Genomic DNA, 24,968 nt, shown 5'->3' on the forward strand with positions numbered 1-24,968 from the left:
AGCCCCGGCAATTTGTCTTTCACACTGTTTTCCTTGGTGGGTTCGCTCAGAGGCATCGATTTGTTTTCACTGTGCTTGCCTCAGGTTGTCTCCCAATCAGGCTCTTCCACTTCCGGTTCAAACGAAGTGAGCAAGAATCACTCTCGATGGCAAAAGCGCCAAGAGATAAATTGCACGAAAGATCTTCCTCCGGCAGCTTTGCATAATGAAATACAGATTGTAAACGTCAACACTAAAATATACTTAACACGAAGTCAAACTCTGTCCGTTTATATTCATGCTGTTCATGTGCATCTTGATAATATCTATTCCTTTTACAAGTCCTCATGTTGATGTTATCAACTGAGAGAGAGAGAGAGAGAGAGAGTAGGCAGGGATGTTAAACAGTCAAGTCCAAGAAGGGGCAGAGAGAGAAGGGGGAGAAAGAGAGAGAGGGGTATAGAGATGTGCACGGACAGTACTTGAGTCAAAGCCGCTCGTACAAAGCAGACAGTCTCAGAAAGCACAAAAGTGCCTTCACTGCCTTCTGAGTCGATGATCGGTGGGGACGGTGTTCTAGTGCTGTCTGTTCACTCAGAGGACGAACTTCCAGTTTCCTAAATGTGTTGGACAAAGATTGTATTTGCGCTTGAAACTGAGGACATTGGCACAATAAGTGGTCAATTCCTCCTCGCATCCGCAAACATCACATGCAGGACTATCAGCAATTCCAATTAGTGCTGAATAAGCTTTCGTGAAGGCAACTCCCAGCCACAACCGACACAGAAGAGACGCTTCGCGTCGGTGCAGTCCGGCCGGAGATCTGAGTTGCAGTGAAGGGTTTAGTCGGTGCAGTCTGTGCAGTCTGGTGCGCCTTGTATGTGCGGTATTCCACTCTGCTAAGGAGGGCGTGCGTGCTAGAAGCGTCGGTCCTTGAGTGAGGAATGGGGACGCAGCGGTCTTCTTTGTTTGACGTCCCAGCTGCCTTATCTGCGTCATCATTTACAATGATACCGCAATGGCCTGGTATTCATTGAAAGGAGCTATCATGGCCTTTTTCTCTCGAGTGATGGACAAGTTCCACGATTTCGCATACGAGCTGATTGTGAGTTCCATGTCGCAGAAACGACTGCACACATTGCAAGGCTGGGCTTGAATCGCAGAAGAGTGCCCATTTTTGAGGACTTTCGGCATTTATCAATGGAGCGCGTCGCGGAGAGTCGCGATCTCTGCAGCTGTAGACGTAGTGGTGCGGGAAGTCTTGAACCACTGGATTATTCCCATTTTGGAAGGAGTGGCCGTATACTGCACCAGGGAGGCCATTTCCTGTTCTGGTGAGGAAGTGTCTTTTGTTGAAGCTTTGTAGGTATTCCTAATTTGTCTGTAGCTGGATTAGTTTAGCCCCACTGGCTCCCGGCGTCTTTTTTCCTCTCTGTCATCTTTCTAACCCCTATCTCCCATCCCCAGTCTAGGGCAGCAAACCAGAGACTGATATCTGGTTAACCTCCCTGCCTTTTCTTTTTATCTTTCTCTGCCCCCTTGCCGGTGTCAAGCCCCACTCCAAGCCTGGAGATGTAGTGTACTTGAGGAAGTGAATTCGATCCTCAAACTTCTGACTATGAGATAGCTCAGTCAGATAACCCTGTAGGCGGCAAGGCTACCTTCTCGCTGAGAAGTCCTGCCCAGAGGATCTTACAAGCCTAAAAGCTCCCTTGATTTATCCGCGATTGGCGGGTTTTGCTGATCACGATATGTAGCACAATAGTATCATTTCTCAATGGTTCTAACATCGTGGTTCCGAAATCTCACGTACGCATGCGGCCATGAACGTGGTTGGGTACACGATATATTTTCGGCGAATTTGAACAGCACTTAAAACGTGTGTGAAAAAATAAAAGAAAGGAAAAAGGAGAATAGACCCTGGCCGTCTTTTGCGCCGCCGCCGAAGGCCGAGTCATCGGGTGCGATAAGGGTGCACTGTCATATACATATACCAAAATATATCCCGAAACATTCGCTCACGTGCAAATCCTAATAATGGCGGAACGGGCCGCCAGAACAATGCTGTTCTGAGACGCACGTGAAACAGGCGACCTTCATAGCGGCTCAGCGCCTTTGACATTTCTACATGTTTGCACAGCGCTTATACGAGAGCTAATGAGAAGAAAAAATTGGCGGAATGGGCCGCTTTGCTTACCGCGAAAGCCAAGAGACACGTACGTGCGGTGACACCTTCGACTGCTTTCTGGCGTGCCTCGCTGCCGCAGGCCTCGAAGAATTCTTTTCAGACCAAGACTCTAGCAAGTCGGGAATGTTGTGCCTCCTTTAAGCTACAGCAAGCGCATCTGCGTTCAGTCAGACATGTTTGCACACTTCGCGCGGAGGAGCAATCGACGACCCTGTTACCGCCGCGCTCGCAATGCAATCTACGGGAACACAAACGGAAACACGCGAAAACGAATAAGTGCAAATGTAGAAGAAAGGAATGGACGCAAACATGACCGCTTTGACGTGATGAAAATGTGTGTTAACTTTACAACTGCTTTCGCTACGTGCTTTTCCCTTATTCTTTGTCTCAATACTGTAAAGCCTTCTCGCCACTTTTGTCTCTTCCTTCTTTGCAGAAATTTTGCATCATATAAGCAAGCACGTTTTGGCAGCGTGCTTCGGAAGTTGCTGCGGATAAATTCTTGTGCCTTAATAGCGTTGTGGAGCGTACAGTGCTAGCATCTATTCACGCATTAGGTTCTCCGAATACCTTTGCGAGATATGTATATCCAAACTCGTATATACATAGGCTTGATAATTTCATTACATTCTATACACATGCGTTCACTAGATTCCTTTCTATATAAGAAGCTTTGCTATAGCCTTGAGTGTCTGCAATGCGAGTGATGTACTTTAGGGGGGGTGGGGGGGTGGGTGACAGCGAGCCATGTTTTATGCGCTATAAATGATAGCGTTGAAGCTGAGAATTTATCAACGTTTCCTTTTTCTTGTCACTTTTTACAGTTTGCCCTGCAGCACCGAAGCATTACAGTAGGGGAGTGGGAGCACATGTTTAGACGGATGGCTAGTGAAGAAATAAATATATAGCAGAATACCATCTTGAAACTGTAAACATGAGTTCAACACTGAAATGCAGATTGACTGAGATAAGCATACATCCCCGTCAACAAACAACAAACATGAAAGTAAACATTGCAAGAAGAAATTAGGCCGTAATTTAAGCAGTTATACATTAGAGCTGGAAACACCTGGTCACATCTCTGTGACCACGGCAACAAATAAAAATTCAGAGCCATTCCACTCTGTGAAGGTTGATGACCAGCGGAGCTGTATATATGGTGATATATATGTTGATAATAATTATGTAGATTGAAATTAAACGACCCCTAACAAAATGAATTTCGTTTTTTCACGATTTCTTCTTGTTTTACTAAATTGCATACTCAGTGCGCTTTTTTTTTACCTTCTTTCGTTTGCTTTTTTGGATTTATTATTTGGTCAACCAGGTAACTATCGCTTTATGATCGCTATAATATACGGCCAGTGGCTCTGTGGCGACACTGGAAAGGTTCTTGGCCAATGTGAGATCTATACACGACAGATTACGTGTCGTGGGCACACGGATGTTTGTGTAACATTTAATGTCGAACAATTTCTATAGAAACGCCACGAACCACTTTTGGTCTGGCTGAGACAAGTCTATGTTGAGGAGGAGGAGACAAAGGGGAGGAAAGACAGGGAGGTTAGCCAGTGTAAGTACCGGCTGGCTACCCTGTGCTGGGGAAAGGGGTAAAGGGAAGGCTATGTTGAAATCACCCACAATTACGATGGGAGTGGAGTCGGTAGGGGTGATCCAACAAAAGGTGGATATGCTTGGCGTTTTCAGCACGGCCTTCGTCAGTATTATGTGCCGCCCGCCGTCACCACGCACAATCCCGCTTCTGTCCACAACGGTGTTCTTCGTAGACTCGCTGTTCTTCCAAGTCCTCACCGCACGCGGCCTACCCATGGCACGGGTGGAAGGCAACTGAGATAAGGTTACGTGGTTTGCCTATAGAGCCCGTGACGTCAAGCTGCAATCCATACTAAACATGTCTACGCCGGTTTTATTTTTTATTGCGATAATTTTTATCACAATACGTTTTGACACTTCTCGCGTATAAACGCAGCTGAGGCATACCTGGCAATACGCTTTTGCTTGATGCTTTAGCTCTTTTAACCTTTCAGCCATTTTTTTTCTTTTTCTTTTTGCTACGCACACAAACCACCAGAAGCTAGCGTATAACAGCTCCGCTGTAAGATATGGAGTGGAAATCTGCCGACGACAAACTAACGTCTACGACAACAGTCGTCGTCAGCGTAACAGAATGTATGGGCGCAAGGGGAAACGCACAGACAAAGCAAACCAAATTTTCAGCCTTTCACTGGTGTCGCGTTAAAATGATCGCACAGATAAGCTTAACTTCTGGGGTATACAGCACAAGTCGGCATGCTGGCAACTTGTAACTAAGTCTTTGTGCGTTAAGCATTACTCTTTTAAAAACACCCTGTATGCTACAAAGCCCCTCTTCATGGGAGTGCGAAAAAAAAACATTTATGTAAAGCAGCCGTTACACAAATATGGATGAAACAGAAGCCGTACTTACCATAATGCACAAGTACGCGCATCTAAAATGCTCGCTCTTGCAAATAATTGTCCTTGCTAGTTCCCTGTTTGAGCCTATTCCGCTTTCGATCAATTAACTGCATCAAAAAAGCCAGATTCAAATGTCTTTGTTATTAAACTTCCAATACTCGATTGCCAAATTCGAGTGCTTTGGCACTCGAAGAATACGCCCATGGAAAATTGCATCGGCCTGCGTTCAGACCAGTCGGCTTTGCCTTAAGTTTGTAAAGAGAGGAAAACAAAATGTGAAGCTGTTTATGAAGCGTGCTGGTGAAAAATGACCGTGTGTAAATGAAGGCGTCGACATCTCCGTAAGCCTAATCGTATTTCGAACTGACGTCCGAAGCTTTTGCCTGGTTTCATTCTTCAGACAGTTCTTAGCCTTAGTTGCATTTATAAGTTATCCACAAGGCCGCGTGCTGCTCGAAAAACGTTTGACAACACGCCTTCTCGAAATGTGTTTTCAACTTGTAGCGGGTTCTCTAATGGTACGCTTACGCCATTTCGTTTTCACGCAATTTTTTTTTTCGTTGAGTCGTAAACACTGCCTCTTTGTGATATATTACTTCCGCTCTTGTGAACAGCGAAATAAAGGTATTTTATGGGAACGCAAGTGGTGAACATGATAATTGTAAGACGGTAATAAATGTGCCATTTGTCTGCTTAAACGAAAACAAAAATTCGCAGTATCGTTTGGTCGTGTTGTGTTTTAAGTGGCGTCACTACGAAACAGGTTAACTCAGTGTTGCACGAAGCTTTGTCCTGCGAACAAAACTCGCTTGTCTGCAGCTCCAAATCTTACTTTTACGATATTTAATGCCTTCATGTGTAATGCGTTCAGTTTGCCATCTTGAAAAAAAATATACCGTCAAAGCGACCTTAAGAAGTTTAAAAAGAAATGCAGAACACAGGCCGTGTCATTTGAAGTCTTATTGCAAGCAAAATGGTGACTGAATTTCGGCCGTGAATGTAGTTTTTTTTTTTTTTTGAGGAAACCTGCATCACGAAACGAGACATGCCTCTTGAAACACTCAGTGTCATGGAATAGTTTTTCTAGGCTATTTTACACCTAGTAATGCACTCTTGCTGGAAGCGGTTTAAGATAAAAGTTCATGCTGCCTCGGTTTCATTGTTTTGCACCATGGCTTAAACATTTCTGTATCTTGGTGGTTGTATGCTTCGCTTTAGCCGCCCTTGTCCAGGCAACACCAGCCACCAACCCCCCCCCCCCCCCCTCACCTCCCCCGCTTAGAATATTGACCACCGACGCATTAAGAAAACCGAACCCTCATGTCTAAATGTTGGACGTGATAAATCCCTGTTCTCCGAAATTTCCTCAACAAGCCTTCCAAGGAACCTCCCAATTAGCACTTCAGTCACTCTGCACGTAGCAAATATGCCAACTCTGAAGCCCCAGGCTGCCTCCGAAGACCGCTGCTGGAAATATACTGAAGCGGAAATCTAAAAAATAATTTTGCTGCCTTATAAACGCGCAGAACACTGGGCACGGTAGTATCATATTTTGGTCATGTTTCAGCCCTCCGTGATCCCGGGGGCCTTGGCTACTATTTGTGCAATAAAAAGGGCGAAGGCACTAAACAGTGAACCAGCAATTGACCTCAGGTCAATAAGATGCATATCAGGCTGAATGAACCGGTTCTGTATCTCGGTACAGATTAGCCAAATTACCGTACAAATGAAGCAACCTGATTTCGAGATGACTTTCGAGCGACCTGGCAGGGGCGGAGCAAGTCACTGCTGGCGTTAAAAAGCAGACGAAAGAGAGCACGAAAAGTTGGAAAGTCGAAGATGAACGCCGGTCAAGGCAGGAAAAGAAAGAGCGCACAAAGCCACAGACTACAGCGGCAAGCAGCAACGCCATCTAGTGGCAAACAACCGCGGTCAATGCCGCGAGACTACGACGACGCCTCACAAAACGATGCTTTGACCCCATTTGTAGCGTTGAACTTCGCCGCTGGCGGCCTCCGTAGGGCAACCATTAGGCGAGAGTTGCAAATGCTCATTCCGGTGGGAAGTGGGCGGGACCCTGACGAGAGGAGGAAAGCGCGGGTAAGGAAGTTTACTGCAGCGAGAATGTTAGTGGCCGATGGGGTTGGATCGAGCGGACGGAGGTATATAGAGAGAAAATACGAGGTCGATACGTGGCCGCACTGACGGGCGCAGCTATCCGTAAGCCTTTCCTTACCGAAAATGCGCCGTTATCTACGGGTGGCTCCGGTATACACGATAGCCCTCTAGAACGTTACTCTGGTTAACGAGGCTCACTGGGGACTGGCTTCGGTCGCGAAGTAACTAAGCTACAAGTACGCAATGGAAAGCGAGCTGAGCTCAATGGTGTCGTTGCTCCATTCGCGTTCGTCTTCTTTAATTTTATTACAGAGTTTGTTCAGGTTTGGTACAGGGAAGTGTCATGGCTGCGTTCGCAGTGGACAATGAACTGACCGCGATTGGGTGTGACGAAGCTCTAGGGAGTGATTAGCATATGCCATTATACGTACGACAGTCTGTCGTGGCCATTATGGCCGCATGTGGGCGCGCAATTGGAGTCTGAGACGACGCATACGACTTCTGAGATAATCAAGCCAAACCTCCGTGTCATGATTTTGAAAAAAAGCGAGGGAATATATTTAACCTGATCACGCTCAAATTGCGAGTTATTAGGAGATAGCGGGCTAGCTTGGCAATAACAATTGGTAAGTGAATTATCCACTATAGCAGAACTAGAAAGCAAAATAAGAGGCCCACCTTTTTTTTTTTTTTTGCCATGTTCACTATGCAGCACACCGCATCACTTTGTAAGTACCACAGAGATGACGAGGTGTTAAGGGGGCATTTCAATTGTACCCATTTGTTCCTACGTCACAATAAATCAGCACTGTCCAGACATTCTATGACTATCACATTCCTTAGAAAAAGCAATATGCGTGTATTTTTTTACGATACCGCGTATACGGAGGCGTCTGGGCCAACAAAGCAGGATATTTTTCACCGGACGTACTCTAGTGTGTAACGTTGCGGATTTCATTTATGTAGAGCAAAAGTTGATACATTGGTGGACAGCAAGCAAACAGTTATGAGAGTGGAACGTAAAGAGAATGAAAGAGACAGTCAGGCAGTGCAGACGGGTGATTAAAAAAACTAGAAACAATATCAATTGCAGAAGTGTGCAACACTGGGATATAGGGATTGTGTGTGTTTCTTCTTCAGTGTGCCGGCGTTTCTTGCGCTGTTTTCGCCTTTCTTGAACAAAATCAACATTGTCCTGAAGAAACCTTTGCACGCGGATTTTGTAAAGCAATATTACTAGTCGAGTGTTAACGGCCTAAACGTTTATCACTTAGTGCTCGACTAGAAATATAGTTTAACAAGAGCCGTGTGTTGCCTTTAAGGTGCCGATAAAGTACGTGTTCTTTATGCCAGATAAGAAACAAGAGAGAATGCGAATATTGTGAGTAATTTAACGTTGAAATTTGTGCGACATCTCTTGGAGCACGGTTTGCACGCAACCCCAGACAAAGTACTCATACGCGTACAGTTCGATGACGACTACCTGCAAACTGGCTATTCTCTTACTCAAGATTTAATACGGGCGATGGGCAAATAATATGACCGAGGGGAAATGATCTTATGTAGGTGTCGACACACATGTCCGTTTCGGCTGTTGCTGAAGGGCCGATTGGCAGGGCTGGGGAACGAGCAAGAAATTCACTGGCGACACCACCCGTCTCGTTCTCGTTGGCCCATTTCCGATCAGTCAGCGGCGACTGAAATGGACTTACAGAATTGCCTTCTCGTTCATTTGCCGCATGCGTCCTTTGGATGCAATCGCTGCGTTAAAGAGGTCTAGCTAGCGCGACGCTAGGGGGTTTAGTGGACACTCCATGAGATGTAAACGGTAAACTAACCATTGTTGCGACTGGTGTACGAATGTTGCCGCCAATGCTAAAATTTCCCCTTCTTTGTCGTACTATTCGTATAAGAGAACGACAGAGACTGTTCACTTTTGTTTCGACTAAACGGCGTCTACGCCCGTATTCATACCTCGGTCAGACGAAGCTTAGCTTGCCAGCTTAGGTATACCACGTGAAGAGCATCCCACACGCAGCAATAGACTTGAGAAGCTGAAAAATAAGACAAGATGAAATACGTAAGCAACGAGAATCTTGCGCGAGCACTGCGACCCTCGCAAACGAGCCTTAATTTAGCAAGTAATTCGCAACCGTAGCGTATACAGACACCAGGCAATGCCGCACCCGCTTGCGCAGTTGTGCGCGCAAAATCAAATTACGGGTCGCTGCACCACCACGCTGCACGCAGTGGAGCTGACGCGCGAACGTGAGAAAGGTATACAACTGTGTTAAAGCCTGGTCGAACTCAAATGGGCCGCGTCCTCGTTTCCTGTTCGCAGTCCAGCGGGCAACCGAGGTGACGTGACCTGCCTGAGAGCTCAGAAGCACGCTACGAGTTTACACCGCAGTGAATTGGCTTCTACGAAGTCTGGTCACAACGAAATGGAGTGCCGTATGTGCCTTCGACACGTAGTACCTGCTTAAGGGGACGCTAAACGGAAACAATAAACTAGTTCAGACTATTGAGGCAGTAAACGCTATCTTAAATTTCAAAGTTTAAGAGGTTCATTAGTAGAAAAGAAAATAAGGGCCAAACTTTCATCTTTATTTTACAATTTAAATTTTAAATGAAATTCAGAGCAGGTGCTCGTGTGGGGGCCGTCGCGGCGCAGTAGATGTACGCGGAACTCTTTAAGTTCACTGTTTCGCTGTTTTATGATGGAATGTAGCCTTTATTTGTCGATTAAAAAATAAGCTAGGCCGGAGTAGACACCGTCAAAATCCATGACATCATAGCGAGTTGGTGCGGGAGCATCAAGGCGGCATCGCCACCCGTATATTTTTTATGTATTTTATTGAAATGAATATAAAAGAAAAAGACGTAGTCACCATATAATAGTGACGACTACTCCTTTTCGCATAGCGGGAACAAACAATATAAAAATATATGTAAGAAAATGAAAAGAAACCACGTCATAGGGTCAGAAATTCACAGCACACAGTCCTGTATACCCGTATTTTATACCCGTATTTTGTTCATGCGCCTTTTTCGGTTTTTCGAGGTTCCGCTCATGGTCGAAATGGCTTTCTAAATGCGAAGCATTTCTTTCCCTATAGTGGAAGCAAAGATCAGAGCAAGGTCACGCTCAAGGAAGCGATGACGTTTTGTCTCCAAAAAATGTGGATATAATTCGAATTAAGGCAGCCCCATCGGCCAGCACCGAACACAGTGAAAACAGACACCGGAAAACAACCATGGCTATAAATGCAGCTTCGATGCCACAAGTTGTTAACTAGACAACAGCGACGTGATGACCGCGAAGAAGAACGAGCGTATCGAACCACGCGGACTGACCGCGGACCTGAAATGGCATCTACAGACGCAGTTTGGTACCCTACTTTTCGCATATCTGCCCTCGCCTTCGTGGCTTCATTTGGTACCGGCACGCCGCTATGGCGTCAGCTACCGCGACCGCACACTAGGACGAGATCTCTTGAACTACAGGCAATATACCGGGACTTGAAAGCGCTGCTATCATACACAGAGTATATCAGCCATACGATATACAGCAGCAGTATACAGTGTACACGGACTCGGTGGAGGCCGTGAAAGCTTTAACTGGCTTCCCGGTCAAACACTCATGGTCGCATCATATCCAGCTCCTAGCTACAACTCAAGTAGTTCCTAGACATTAGGGAGGCCAGACGCACGCAGAAGAAAATACGTCGTCGCATGGACAAATTATGCAACGAACAATGGCAATCATGTTGTAACTCCTTGGACCCACGCATAGCTCGCTCTCGCGCATGGCGAACTCTCCAAGGCCTTCGCTTTCCCCCTCAGCAACGCCACCCCTTTAAAGCAATGGCTCTCCACGAAGGCTGTCGAGAAGTGGATGTTGGGGAGGAGTTTTGTGAGGCAATTGCAAGTGACAGAGAGCTACTAAAGGTTCTTGAATTGTACGATATTCCCATCATGCAAGTTTAGGCAATGGATGATCTTTTCTCCATGGAAGAACTGGAGGCTGCTCTAGCCACTTGCAGGTGTCTCTCTTCGCCCTGACCTGATAACACTGGGGCCCTAGAAGAGGAGTGTCACCCACCATGACCAAACAACCTCTACTACAATAAACGTTTATTCTCTCTCACTTACGTTGCTATGCGCCACTTTGACCATGAAGCATGAGAGATCCTGCTGGTCCATCTCAACGTTTCATAGAGTGACAGAATTGTTCCTCCTGAATAGAAGCGTAGCCGTCTTGTCCCAATCTTAAAGCATGGAACTTTTCCCCTTGAACTGACATCATATCGACCTATTGATCTCGCCAGCTGTGTTGGCAATTTGATAGAAAGGATGATCCTCACGTGCCTCGAGTGGTTTCTCGAACATTGCAATGTTTATCTAGACGCGATGACAGGTTTTCGACGTGGCCGTTCGTCGGTCGGCAACGTCACGGATCTTGTGTCTTCGATTCAACAACAAAAACCATCCAAACGCCTCTTTGTAGCGCTATTTTGAGATGTGAGAGGCTCTTATGATAATGTTTCTTACGAAGTCATTGTTGAAGCGCTCGTGGCTGCTACAGTCGGAGGCCGCACTTTTCGATGGATTCGGAGCTACCTGACTGAAAGGAGCTTCTTTGTAGTCACCGATAATGGTCAAACTTCCGACCACTGTGCCGGCTCTGGAGTTGCACAAGGTGGCGTTTTGAGCCCGGTTTTGTTCTGCCTCGTTTTGATTGGGCTGGCGGAATTCCTGCCGCAGTCGGTCAGTTTGTCAATGTACGCCGATGACATCTGCATCTCGGCGTCAAGAGTAACTCGGCCGCAGGTTGGCGCAAGGTTATGAAAGGCTGAAACGATGACATGTACTTATCTTCAGAGACAAGGCCTCTGAATTTCAACAGAAAAGTGCGCATTAGTCGCCTTCACGTCGAAATCGATGACTCAATACCCGGTGTCTATTAATGGCCAGCCGGTCTTGTACAAGAGTTACAAGAACAATACCCACACATGTTCGCACCATGGGGGGGGAGGGGGGGGGGTATTCTTCTACGCGCAGCCGCCGGATCTTGGACACTTGCTGTGAGAGTATCCAGGAGTCGATATAATCTGGGATCAATACAAGCCCGAGACAATGGGAACCCTTAACGACTGCAGGCCAGAAAGGTTGCGCTTCAACAGCGCTGAGGAATTTTGTCGAAGAGGCTTACCTGTGAAGTACCATCGATGAAACACGCCGGTCCAGAACGAAAAGCGTTTATTCGCCGTTGTCAGACAGCGCGCCCTCATAACCGTCAGTAAGAGTGACGTCAAGGAGTGCCGTGTGCAGTGCATTCGTTCGCCCCGCGCTCGGCTTTTTAAGCTTAGGCTACAACAGCCTGCAGGCTTCATATCAATACTGATGCGCCCTTCCCTTCCTTCCCTTCAGCCGAATAAGGCCTCAGGCCATCTTGCGCGATTAAAGATGTATCCGGTGGCCGTGGTTGTGGTGATGTTAGAGGAAGATGTATCCATCCGTCCGTCCACCCGATATAGAGCGAATTAAGGTGGCCCCATTGGCGGTGTTGTGCCATTACCCCCAGCCCGGCATCCGAATCTACAAGCTGCAGAATTTATCTTGCGAACGCCCTTTGGACAAACCCGGGGCTGCGCCGAAAGGCACAGCGCCCTAAACTCTCCCTTGACAAGTCAAGATGCTGAGCGGTCAGGCAGCGGAGTCCTGAGGAGAAGCATCGGCAAGCGACATGTCCAAACGTGCAACAAAGTGGCAGACAGCCCGGCGCCGTGTTTTCTTTTCCCTGGAGGTCACCGCGCGCGGCAACATTGAAGCGGGTGGCCAGCGCGGTCGCTGGTTGGACCTCTCGGACGACCGTAGAGTGCTGGCTTTGTATTGGGCCGTTTGAGTAACAATCGTTTCTCGGGGCTTTATAAGCCCCGACGACGACGCCTGGAGAACCGGATCCACCGACCCACCGGGAGCCGAGTGCCGCTCTCGAGTGGAGCGAGATGTGTCACGCGTTGGAGTCTCACCGGACGCCGCCGAGCGGGAACAGTCGCGTTTGCTGTTAGCTCTCGGCCCCAGTGCCGATCCGATCTTGTCCTGTACAATGACCTATATATAGTGTACAAAATCCCTTTCGTTATTCTCACCGACGCCTGACTCGGAGTCTTCGCTACCAACGCTCTGTCACGAAACGGGTGACGAGCGCTACGGGACCACCTCAAAGTCGTAACAGCGGGCAGGCTCTCTGTTAGATTCTCTGTCCTCTCTTAGGCGATTACGAAGCAACGCTCCTAGCAATGGTGCTATAGTTTACCCGTGTGCGTAGAATCAGTGGTCCATCAGTATTGTGATAAGATTATAGTAGGATACAACAAAGCAGCTAAGCTCAGGCTCTTCGCAATAAGTAAGAGGACGATACTGGGCGCTGTCTGCACATTACTTTCTTGAAGTACACTCAACCAAAAAAATTTACGGGACACTAAATCCGAGAAAAAGCTGAATATCTGCGCAGCCTCACAACGCAGCCTAGTATTCACATTTACAGCCTCTACCAGTATATGTGAACAACGACGTGATGTTCGTTTTTACTGACTACTGTTAGATGCTGTTCGGAAATTGAACGTTTCCCCGAGATCCTGTGGCCCGTAAACTTTTGTGGTTGACTGCACTTCCCATTAATTAGCTCTCGACCTCTTCTATAACAACTACCACGTAGTGGAATTTCTAAGTTGTGGCTATACTTGTGATCAAAAAAAAAATATCCATAACAAGTTTTGCAATTTCTAGTGTTATCTACCTTACCAGGAATGTCAGCCCGAGGGCTTCCCGTGTAACAGACGTCATCAGTCGGGACTTACGCAAGGGCGACTTCCGCTTCTTCGCTTCGTCGCCAAGTTGACATTGCTTTAGCTTTTCATCCTAACTCGCGTTAAGTATTCACGAAACTTGCAACTCGCGCAATGCACAACCAGTGCTATTACAGTGAAACCGCGGTCCGACTACTGTGAATTATTCACTTGCACGCCATTTGGTAGAGTTCCTGGAAGATAAAGTATGCCAAAGAGTATAATACGTCCGCGGGTGTTTTAGACATGTCAATTTTCCTATGTGTTCTTGTTTCTCTTATATTGTTTCTCGCTTGTACCGAAATTGCGCATTCGCGCAGCGTAGCCAACTAAATCATCACAGACCGTATTTAGCTAGGCGTAGTAAGCTGCTTTTACATAATTGAGGATTAGATCGGGCTTTTTGGCTTCGTGGATACCGCCGCAACCTATACTTAAGCGTCCCGCGCAATTTCCCTGAAAGCGCCTGTGCAAAATGCCACAAAGCCCGAAAAAAGAAAGGCGGGGGGAGAGGGGGGAGGGAGTGGCGAGTTGGTTAACGGCGGCAAGATTGAGCACGGCTTCACAGTAATTCCTGGCTTAAGCAGGCTCGCTAATGCGGTGCACTTACAATAACCGCGCACACGTACTGCACGTTCGTACGAAATACAAAAGCTAGTCGCGAAGAAAAACATGCTCCGAGACTAGTTCGTCCTTTGCTAACTAGAGAGCTCAGCTCGAACGGATGGTGGAAAGTCGAAAGCATAAAACCACTACTTTGATTATCTGCAGTTATTTTAGATAGAGCATTGCGGGGACGCGTTTACCGCGTAGTGAGTTCGAGTCTGGCCCTAGTTTCAACGTGTGCGAACGAAACCTGTTTTATTTTTAGCAATATATACATATGGAGATTATAGTTACCGCAGGGCATATGTACCAAAAAAATTAACCAGATGGCAATAAGTAAATTCATCCAGCCACTGTTTCACCTAGGTACCGCAGCAATGAACTAACGCATTTTTCGCCCATTATTCAATGAGTAAAGTCATCTGGAGAGAAAGCGTGATAAATAGAAGGAAGGAGAAAGGCAGGGAGGTTAACCAGAACATAAAATCCGTTATGTTACCCTACATTGGGTAACGGGTGCGGAGGAGGTGAAAGGATAAGAAAGTAGAGAGAGACAAGGAGCACTGATGCACGATCACAGCCGGTCACCATCCCCACAAACTCTCGCCACCCTTTTTCACAACTAGCACAGCGAACACCATTTCTCGTGATGGTCGCTCGTGCAGGTCGTTTGTCACCTAGAACAATCGGCTTCAGTTTGACCTTCCTGCCCCTTGCGCCTGATATTCTGAGTACCGGGGCACCGCCACGAAAGGCGAAGAGTGCCCGCCGTACAAGTTCCGGGCACGCAGGACGAGTGACAATCCTATAGGACTGTCACTCGCAGATCCGCAAGCGCAGTTGACAGCTGCTGTCAGGGCCACCCCAGCCGGCTGCTGGACCTCAAGAACCATGTCCAGCGCAAATGCTTTTCTCGCACGTCCTCAGGGCATAGCTACGATACCTGCACCCGGCTCTTATTTTTTTTTTTTTTTCGGAACATTACCCTTGTCAGAATCGCTGTCATCACGTCGGTTGCTGGCCAAGGGAGGAAACAAGAGGTGAAAGGCTGAGAGGTCAATCGGATTAAGTGTCTTGTTGGCTACTCTGCTCAGGGGGATGGCGTAAGGGGAGAAAAAACGATAAAAGAAGAGAAGATAAAAAAAAATAACCCGTCAGGTTCGTGCACTTTATTTTTTTCCATCAGTCCCATTGCCTGTAAAAACCACACTAGCAGCACTTTTAAAGCATTTCGGGCGTACCTCGGCTGGGACCAAGGCCCAATAATTCGGCATTTGCTAATGGGACGGTTGTCGATCTTGTCGAGCGCGGTGATAAGGAATTTGTCCATTGAAAGAATGACAGTCGCAAAGCAATCGCTGTGCTACTGCGAGTGCGCTACAATACTATGCGCGCAATCCAGCGGCTTCAGTTTTGGCGATGGACTTCATGTGACGCTATGCCCATAGCATGACAAAACACAGCCTTTTCTGAGCCACCAGCCGAAAGGCTCAGCGGGTGAGACTGCAGCGGACCACTGCAGGACATTCGTGCATGCACCATGGCCAAGAATAGCCTGTTCCTCGATAAGTTTTTCAATAGGTACTTCAGCACATTTTTCACGTTTAGCTTGGAATTGTGTGCCGCGGAGTCCACTTTAAACTTCGTGAATGTTTACTTCGCTTCGTGTGTCGCCTTTTTTTACTGCCAATGAAACGCTGCTCGCAAAACACTCCACCACTGGAACCGGGGTTGAATATCAGCAATTTACTGCTTGTAGTATTTATGCTTGTATAAATATTTACTATATCCGATTGGTTTTCACTGTGATTCCCTCTTTTTTCCTGTTTGTTTAGACAGAAGGCATATGTCGTCGTTGTTGTTGTGGTCGTCGTCGTCGTCGTTGTTGTTGTTGTTGTTGTTGTTTGGGGGGGGGGGCTTTTTTTTTGTTGACAAGTAGAATACTGTTAGCCGACTTACAATATGCTGTTATATGTTGTATATACCCTGGGCCTTCGTCAAGCCGCCGCGGCATTCTTACCCTGTCGTCCATCCAGTTTACTCCTATTCTGGAAAATCAAATTGAATTGAACTGAATCGTAATTCCTTCACGCTCTGCAATGAACGCGACAATCTAACTGGCCAGACGTGTGCGGCTACGACAGGAAGGACTGCTACAACGCGAGAATGCCCGCATACAAAAATATCCAGACGCCTAAGGAGAACAGCAAATACGGGAATGGGCGGCCGGCTAGCACCGACGGTTTCAGTCGAGGGACCGATAAATTCATCACAAAAGAACGTCCAGCAGAGAAGCGACAACGTTCCTGGGGGAGGGGGGGGACAGGCAGGAGAATCGACGCCGCGTCGACAGGATTAATCGCTTCCGAGTGACACGGCGCGGTTCGATCGCATCATCCACGACGGCAGCTGCTGGCGACCCGCAACAACGCTCGCGTCTTTCATCGCTTGACTTCGCGACATGAACAGGGACGGAAGAAGGGTCTGTGAGTGTGTGTTACAGGCAACAAAAAAATAAAAAGAAGGCGTTAGACGCGCGCAAAAACAGCCAAGCAAAGTGTTTTGCCCTGTCGTAAAACAAGAAAGGGGCTGACAGATGGAATAGCACACTGTGGTATAAAGTTTGTAAACAGGGATGAAGTGCCTCAGACAGGCTGGCCAACGTTTCGATAGGAGGACCTATCTTCGTCAAAGGCGGCCTCGTCATCCTCGGCGCGTTAGTTTTAAAGGGTTAGTGCAGTGACGTCACGTGCGGGTGTTGTCGCTGGCGGCTGGTTTTAAAGAGAGAGATTACAAGAGGAAACAAGCGCTGTCGTCCGACGTCTGTGAGCTTCATTCTCAAGACGAGGGGACAGGAGCGTGAGAGTGGGCACGCGGGAGAAAAGAAAAGAAATAGAAGCAGAAAAAAAGGGAAAAAAGGGGTGGGGGTGGGGAAAACCAGGGCGGCACCAAGACAGACAAAGAAGGGGGGAGTGAAAGAAAAAGACAGAGAAAAGTGAAATCTTTCAGAAATACGGGGTCTTGGGAGCGTGTTGGGGATGCGAAAGTTTAGGAGGTATTCAGGGGGAGTCGTTGGCGGCATGTTTTTGAGGCATTAAAACGGCCGGTCAAGCGGTCAGCGCGCGAGTAACACAAATGACAAAAAAAAAAGGGAAAGGAGAAACCCCAGCCAAAAAAAGAAAAAAAACATGAGTTGAAAGTGACTTGAGTAGCATAGTAGTAATACGTCGAGTAATTTTGAAATAGTTAAGGTGGCGACGAGGAGTCTGAAAGGGTGACTGAAAGGCAGCGGCATGGTCTTTCAAGGGGCACTGCCCCACGCGCTTAACGTAGGTGTCGTTACGGCGGCCTCCAGAGGACAAGTCTTTTAAATTCCACCTCAAATACCACCTCCACCAACTCTGCGGAGCGTGCAACCGCGAACAACACAACTACGACAGTCACTTCGAGAACACAGGGAATACAGACAGTGGAATGTGAAGCAAGCCACTGCACAAGTGAAACAGTCAACACAAGAACAGTTGGAACACAGACAGTGGAATGTGAAAAGAACCAGAAGGCACACACAGCACCAAAAATGACATCAACCACCGTGCAAACAGACACAATGGCAACAGACAACAGAAAACCCACCACCGAAGTCTACACACAGACCCCCACACGCCTGCCTGCACACACACAAACTCAAACAGAGACCGAGATCGAATTAAGCCAGGCATACGATAATAAACCGGCCGAACAGAAAAACACCCCACGCAAATCTGCCCGCAAGAAGACAAGTAAATGACAGACATCGCAAATCACTAACTCTTCAATGCCGCGAAGCACCGAATTCCTACAGGCTAGAAAACTTACCAAAAAACATGTGAGCTACACCTCCCATCTGAAAACCTACACAAGCTGCACAGAGAAAAATATAATTCCTAAAGGCCTAACACTCAAGGCTGTACCAGCTCTAGGAACACTCCCACCACACCATCGCGCAAACTGGCAAACAACAATACATAATGCCTCACTTTCACTTTTGAATATCCTCAAAGAACACTGCGAAGAGCAAATCGAAACTTTTAACCACAGACTTAGGAACATAACCCTGACACCAGATGAGAAGAGAGATTTAGAACATTACGGCGAAAAACAATCTAGAAAATTGGTTCAAAAACAAAGGAAAAAAGCAAATTTTAATCAAAAAACAACCTTCCAGCCAAACAGCCACCACACCCAGACAAGAGGGACCTCGAGCTTAGAAGTACCAGACAGGAAGGAAATTTCCACAGAACTAAACCGCTCCAATGTTATAGACATTTCTAAAACATTAAGTCAAAAAGAAATAGCCGTACTCAGCAAGGGCTTAAACTTTTGCCCCACGAACAACACAATAAATGAATTCGAGCTTCACAAGGACCTCTCAGAATTCTCCCGACGAATGCGTATCCGACACTTTTTTGCAGACACACCAGACACCGGGACGACACCACTTAGAGCCCAATCCACTTGGACTCCCGAACCAGAACAAGCCATAGAACTTGACATATACCTTAAAACTATCACTAAAGAAATTATAAGCCAATCCAAGACATCTAAGCGACCTAAAAACATAACTGCGTCGGAGAGTCATATCATTTCAAATCTGAGCTGCCGGAATGACATTGTTATTAAGGAAGCAGATAAGGGTGGAAGTATAGTTATTTGGCCAATAGAAAAATACAAGCACGAGGCTTACAGACAACTAAACAACCCAGAACATTACCGCAAACTAGATAATGATCCGACATTGTCCTACACAGTGACAATTACCAACAGGCTGAAATCACTTTTGGCTGATGAATTGATAACACCATCAGAATACAAATTTCTTAAACCAAGCAACAAAACTGCCGGACGTTTTTACCTCCTTCCGAAAATTCATAAAATTCCATCCGCTGAACTATACACTGCTATTATCCCAGGCCGTCCGATAGTATCAAACAACAACACCCCGACAGAGAGCATCTCCACATTCCTTAACCACTACCTTGGTGACTTGCCAAAAGCACTTCCGTCATTTGTACAAGATACGCCCCACCTGCTGAGAATTATAGAAGACATTAATACTAAAGGCACACTACCCCACAACACAATTCTCGCAACACTAGACGTCACGGCGCTGTACACCAACATTCCTATCCCTGATGGTTTATCTTCGATAAAACAAACGCTGTCTAAACACAGTGCACAACACTCTACTGAAGTCTACCTGTCTCTCCTTGAATTAGTTCTCACACATAACTACTTCGAATTTGAAGAGAGTTACTACCTACAGATACATGGTACAAGCATGGGTACGCCTTTTGCACCAAGCTACGCGAACATATTTATGGGGATTCTAGAAACAGATTTCTTATCGCGCTGCACTACCAAGCCCCACACATACCTACGATACATAGACGACATACTCATAATCTGGGGACATGGTCAAGACAGTCTAGATAAATATGTAGCCTTTCTAAATTCTGTTCACCCAACAATAAAATTCACATCAGAATCCTCAACTGAGCGCATAAACTTTCTGGACACAACAATATACATTGACAATGGTGAACTAAAGACAACGCTGTATAGGAAACCTTTCGACAAACAACAGTACCTAGAATATACCAGCCACCATCCCAGACATTGCAAACAAGGCATCTTTAAAGGCCAAGCCACACGACTACGTCGCATTTGCGTTGAAAACCAAGACTACATAGATAGACTCGATCACCTTAAAGAAACGCTATCAAACAGGAACCACCCAAACAGTGACCTTCAAACAGCTTACATCGCTGCAACCAAACTTGATCGAGCCGAGGTCCTCAAACCCCGCCCGAGGATCACAAGAACAACAACGCCTCTTCTTACTACTAAATTCTCAAACGCACTCCCAAACGTGAATAACATCCTAAGTAAATACTACCCGATTCTCACCAGCAACCAGAAACTTAAGAAGATTTTTCCCGACCCTCCCAGAGTGGCCTACAGACGCAACACTAACTTTAAAGATGTCCTTGTGCACGCCAAACTACAGAAAAAGAAGAAGTTGGGAACCAATCCCTGTGGCCGCCCCAGGTGCTCTACATGCAAACACATTCAATCTACTACTACAGTAAAAAGTACAGCGTCGAATTACACACACAAGGTAACTTCGGCTTTCACCTGCACATCAAGCAACGTAGTCTACTGTCTAGAATGCGCTGCTTGTAGCAAACAATACATAGGTGAGACTGGACAACAAATTAATACAAGACTCAATGGTCACCGCGCGGACACAAAACACAATTTACCCAAAGCAGTAGCCAGCCACTTTAATGAACATGGACATGTGTTTGACAAAGCAAGGCTCTATATACTACAAACAAATTTCCGTTCCCCTCGCGAAAGGAAGTATACGGAATCATACCTCATACACAAGTTTAATTGCCTACACCCGACAGGAATTAATTTGGCACGCGGCAACTTAGAATCTTTAAAAGCTGTAACTTAAATCTGAAACTCTCATATCATCAACCAATACACAAAACACATTAGGCCACCAGCCAACTTTAATTCTTAACCTCACCTACTCTTCCATTTCAAAAAATTTTTTCCTGCCTACTACTCAATTTAATGTACTCTTTCAGGTTTTTACGTCTATACCAACTGTACGATCCCATTCTTCCATGTACACTTGCCCCCTTCTGCGCGCGTCACCCTCCTGTTTGTTATACCGGTTTCGGCCCCCTCCCCCTCTCCCTTCCCTCCCCCACCCTTTTTTTTTTTTAAATCTTTTTTTTTCTTGAAATCCCCTCGACAACACATTCCGAAGTCAATATGCCTTTTTCGGCGCCTCAACCCAGAGTATCGCCATCTCTGGAGGCCGCCGTAACGACACCTACGTTAAGCGCGTGGGGCAGTGCCCCTTGAAAGACCATGCCGCTGCCTTTCAGTCACCCTTTCAGACTCCTCGTCGCCACCTTAACTATTTCAAAATTACTCGACGTATTACTACTATGCTACTCAAGTCACTTTCAACTCATGTTTTTTTTCTTTTTTTGGCTGGGGTTTCTCCTTTCCCTTTTTTTTTTGTCATTTGTGTTACTCGCGCGCTGACCGCTTGACCGGCCGTTTTAATGCCTCAAAAACATGCCGCCAACGACTCCCCCTGAATACCTCCTAAACTTTCGCATCCCCAACACGCTCCCAAGACCCCGTATTTCTGAAAGATTTCACTTTTCTCTGTCTTTTTCTTTCACTCCCCCCTTCTTTGTCTGTCTTGGTGCCGCCCTGGTTTTCCCCACCCCCACCCCTTTTTTCCCTTTTTTTCTGCTTCTATTTCTTTTCTTTTCTCCCGCGTGCCCACTCTCACGCTCCTGTCCCCTCGTCTTGAGAATGAAGCTCACAGACGTCGGACGACAGCGCTTGTTTCCTCTTGTAATCTCTCTCTTTAAAACCAGCCGCCAGCGACAACACCCGCACGTGACGTCACTGCACTAACCCTTTAAAACTAACGCGCCGAGGATGACGAGGCCGCCTTTGACGAAGATAGGTCCTCCTATCGAAACGTTGGCCAGCCTGTCTGAGGCACTTCATCCCTGTTTACAAACTTTATACCACAGTGCCCTGTCGTCTGTAAGGCGCAAGGATATCCGGCTAGATAACAAAGAAAAAACAATCCCTCCGGAGCAAGTTCTTGTGTCAGTTTTTTTTTTCTTCCTTCTTTGTTTTATTCTCGTGTTAGTTTTGTCTTCTTTGCGTACTTTTGAGCCGTTGAGGGAATGACAGAATCGATTAATGAAATAATTTATTTAAGGGTAGAAAATATATAGGCAAGATACAGTATAATTTTTGTCAACATTTTACGTTGATGCGCAAAAAAAAATTGAGGCTAAAAACGATATGTATCAGCCAACCGGAATTCGCTCAGCAATCTTGATGTTAGCAATGTCTCGTATGGTAGCAATGGCGGCGTGAATGTGGTTCCAGTTGACGCAAGTTAGTGAAATAGAAGAGTCATCATGCGTATTAGCACAACAAAGTGGTAAAGCCAATTTGCTTGTCTGGTCAATGCGAGATAAAATACGTACAGTCTGAGTTAGACGGCCATCATTGAGAAGCGCCTTCATTCTCGTCTTCACTTTGACATAAGCAACCGTGGCAATTACTTATAATAACTGCATATCGTACGTGGATTCTATTTGTGATCGTGTGTGCCTTCATTCTAGCATGTGTTTTCGCTGCAACACGTACATACTGTTCGTTGGTTACATAGCGAAAATTCAGTGACGTACGAAGTAGCTGCAGTGATCTCATGCGCATACAAACGCCGTCTGCTCACCGCGCTCCCTATACAGGATGACAATTTTCAAGTTTTACTGAATTTTTAAACATCATTAGTATCAGATAGCAAAATTCTTGTCCTTGAGCTGGATTATTCGAAGGTGCGTACATTATAACACGAGGAATTGAAACACATTTTCAGCTTATTAAGGAAAATCCACTAATTAACGTAGTAATTAATTACTTTACGATAGATTGTAGCCGCTGAGCTTGCAAGACATATCCACTTGAAATGAATCTCAAGGATGACATCAGTTTCGAGATATTTCCCATAGAGCAGGAAGAAATACATGGGCATTCCAGTTACTTTTGTGCTTCAGGACATAACAGAGCATTTTGTTAAAAAAAAGTTAGTGGAACAGTGCATCTTACGGCGAATTTAATGGCGCATATCCCCAAACTGGTGTCACCACGTAATTTCATTCCTAACGGATACGCCTCGCAATCTCATGGGCCACAATTCGTAGGTTCCAATATGTGCCGTAACGTAACTAATGAAGAGGTTAGTTAGTGAATTTTTGGTAATTAGTTGCATATGGGTTTCTATTTCTCGTGCAACTAATATCCGCTTCTCGGAATAATCCAGCTCAAGGACCAGAATTATGTTATCTGCAACAGGCGATTTTTAAAAATTTCATAACGCTTAAGTGTGATCACCCTGCATTCGCCGCCAAGCTTCATAGAACGTCCTGATGCAAGGAAAGCGACAAATGAGACAAAATGAATTAGCACATCTACAAAAACAAAGTTAATGCACGCATACGCATATATTCTCGGGAGTTCGTCCCTATCGTAAGTTCTCAAATAGCCCGGTGCATTTTAACGAACGAATCAGCTCTTTGTACTCCTCTCTGTGTCGCAGACTATGAGGACACAGTCCCGAAGTGTTTTCGTCCGTGAAAGCTTTGCCTCCTTTCCGACTCACTCAGAGTGCGGCGAGCAACAAGCCCCTGCATGTGCCTAACACGTTCTAAAAGCCTCGCTTTCATTTCTCTTACTGCGCAATTCGCTTGGTGCTAGTATACATCCGTGCAAGAAAAGAAATACATCCTTCGACATGCGCAACCGACAAAGACAGACTCCCCGCGGTTTCGAGAGATGCGAGGCCATGGCAACTGTCTCCTTTCTCGGTCTCCCTCTTAAGCGTACTTTGCCGTTACACGCCGCCACTAGCCTGTGAAGCAAGGTAACAGGCGCGTTTTTTGCAGCAAGGTGTCAAAGTGTTGTACCTGCCGCACAGCGCAAAACTTTTCGCGCGCCCGCCATCGGTACACGCAGAACAGAACGACACGGTTCTGCTGAAAACCGGATTGCAACACGGAGCCGGCCCCGCCGCCTAACCGGAGCAGTTCTCAACGTCTGCGATCAAAGAAGAAAAAAAAAAAAGGCAAGAAGGCATGTTGACATCACACGTCGCAGCACCCGGTTCCCTTATCGTGGACAGGCCATTTTCTGAAGCGCGCTTGTTTCCTGCCCTTCAGTTACGCTGACTCGTTCCTGTCAATAACACTGACGCTTAGCTTTCCCTTCTGGTCTCTGGACCGAAAAAACTGTCTTGTTCACTTGAAGGCAGATTTTACTCGTTGCTTCGGCGCTTTACGCTTTCCTCGTGACATTTTGTGATCTTACACTTTTTCTCGTTCTTTTATCGCGCATTTCGGGCTTATACAGGAAAAAGCCGATTATCTGAGCTGATTTAACCCGTCAGGTCTTCTATAAGCGAGGAATCGATACGTTTCAGGGGCGCTTGGCTTTAGGAGAATGCAGCTATTTCTATCGCGTTTGGCTTGTCTATTCAAATACAATTTAAGGATCGCGAGCACAATATGTTAGCACGGGAGAGTTTGCCCCATATTAAGAAAGAGAAAGAAGAGAGAGAGAACCAAGAAGCTCGCAACAATAATTATTGATTCATCGAAAACAAACTTCTTATATCTTTTTTCTTAGAGGTTCTGCAAGAACTTTTCGTCTGCTTGAGCGCCAATAGTTGTGTCTAAATTCACTCTTCTTCATAATATAAAAGATAGCAATTCTGAGTGTTCGCAGTTAGCTTTTACGGTAGTGAATATCTTTTATTCCAGTGTAATGCACTGACAAAAATTCCGCATATTATTATGAAATAACTTCAAGTACGAAACATACTGTACTTAGATAAAAAACGATAATTACGCGATGTCGTGGGAGAAACAAGCCTCCATCTAAATCTTTCAATCTGGTCTATTGAAACTGCGTTGGTATAAGAGTCACCTTGAAATTTATTTATTCTTCCTTATTTTGAAATAAAATGCATATTTGAACGAGTTTTTGTCTTATACAACAAGAAAATTTGTGAAGTTTTTTATACTAGAATTGGAGTGGAGTGCAGCAGTGGGCATCTGACGTTTTTAAATATAAATTAATTCGCTGTTGTTTGTACACGTTAAACCTAACAC

The 24,968-nt window shown here is 46.1% G+C and overlaps 1 protein-coding gene across 1 annotated transcript in view; it reads right to left on the bottom strand.

Annotated features, from left to right (window-relative positions):
* The window catches only part of LOC126531446 (thrombospondin type-1 domain-containing protein 7B-like), an 834,929-nt gene that overhangs the window by 759,116 nt on the left and 50,845 nt on the right, over nt 1–24,968 (bottom strand). Inside the window, exon 2 of the mRNA XM_072288436.1 lies at nt 8,717–8,796. The gene's annotated coding sequence lies outside the window, so the exon portion shown is untranslated. The remainder of the gene's footprint in view (nt 1–8,716; nt 8,797–24,968) is intronic.

Source organism: Dermacentor andersoni, chromosome 5 (genome assembly GCF_023375885.2).
Source record: "Dermacentor andersoni chromosome 5, qqDerAnde1_hic_scaffold, whole genome shotgun sequence".
In the NCBI taxonomy this organism is placed as follows: Eukaryota; Metazoa; Arthropoda; class Arachnida; order Ixodida; family Ixodidae; genus Dermacentor; species Dermacentor andersoni.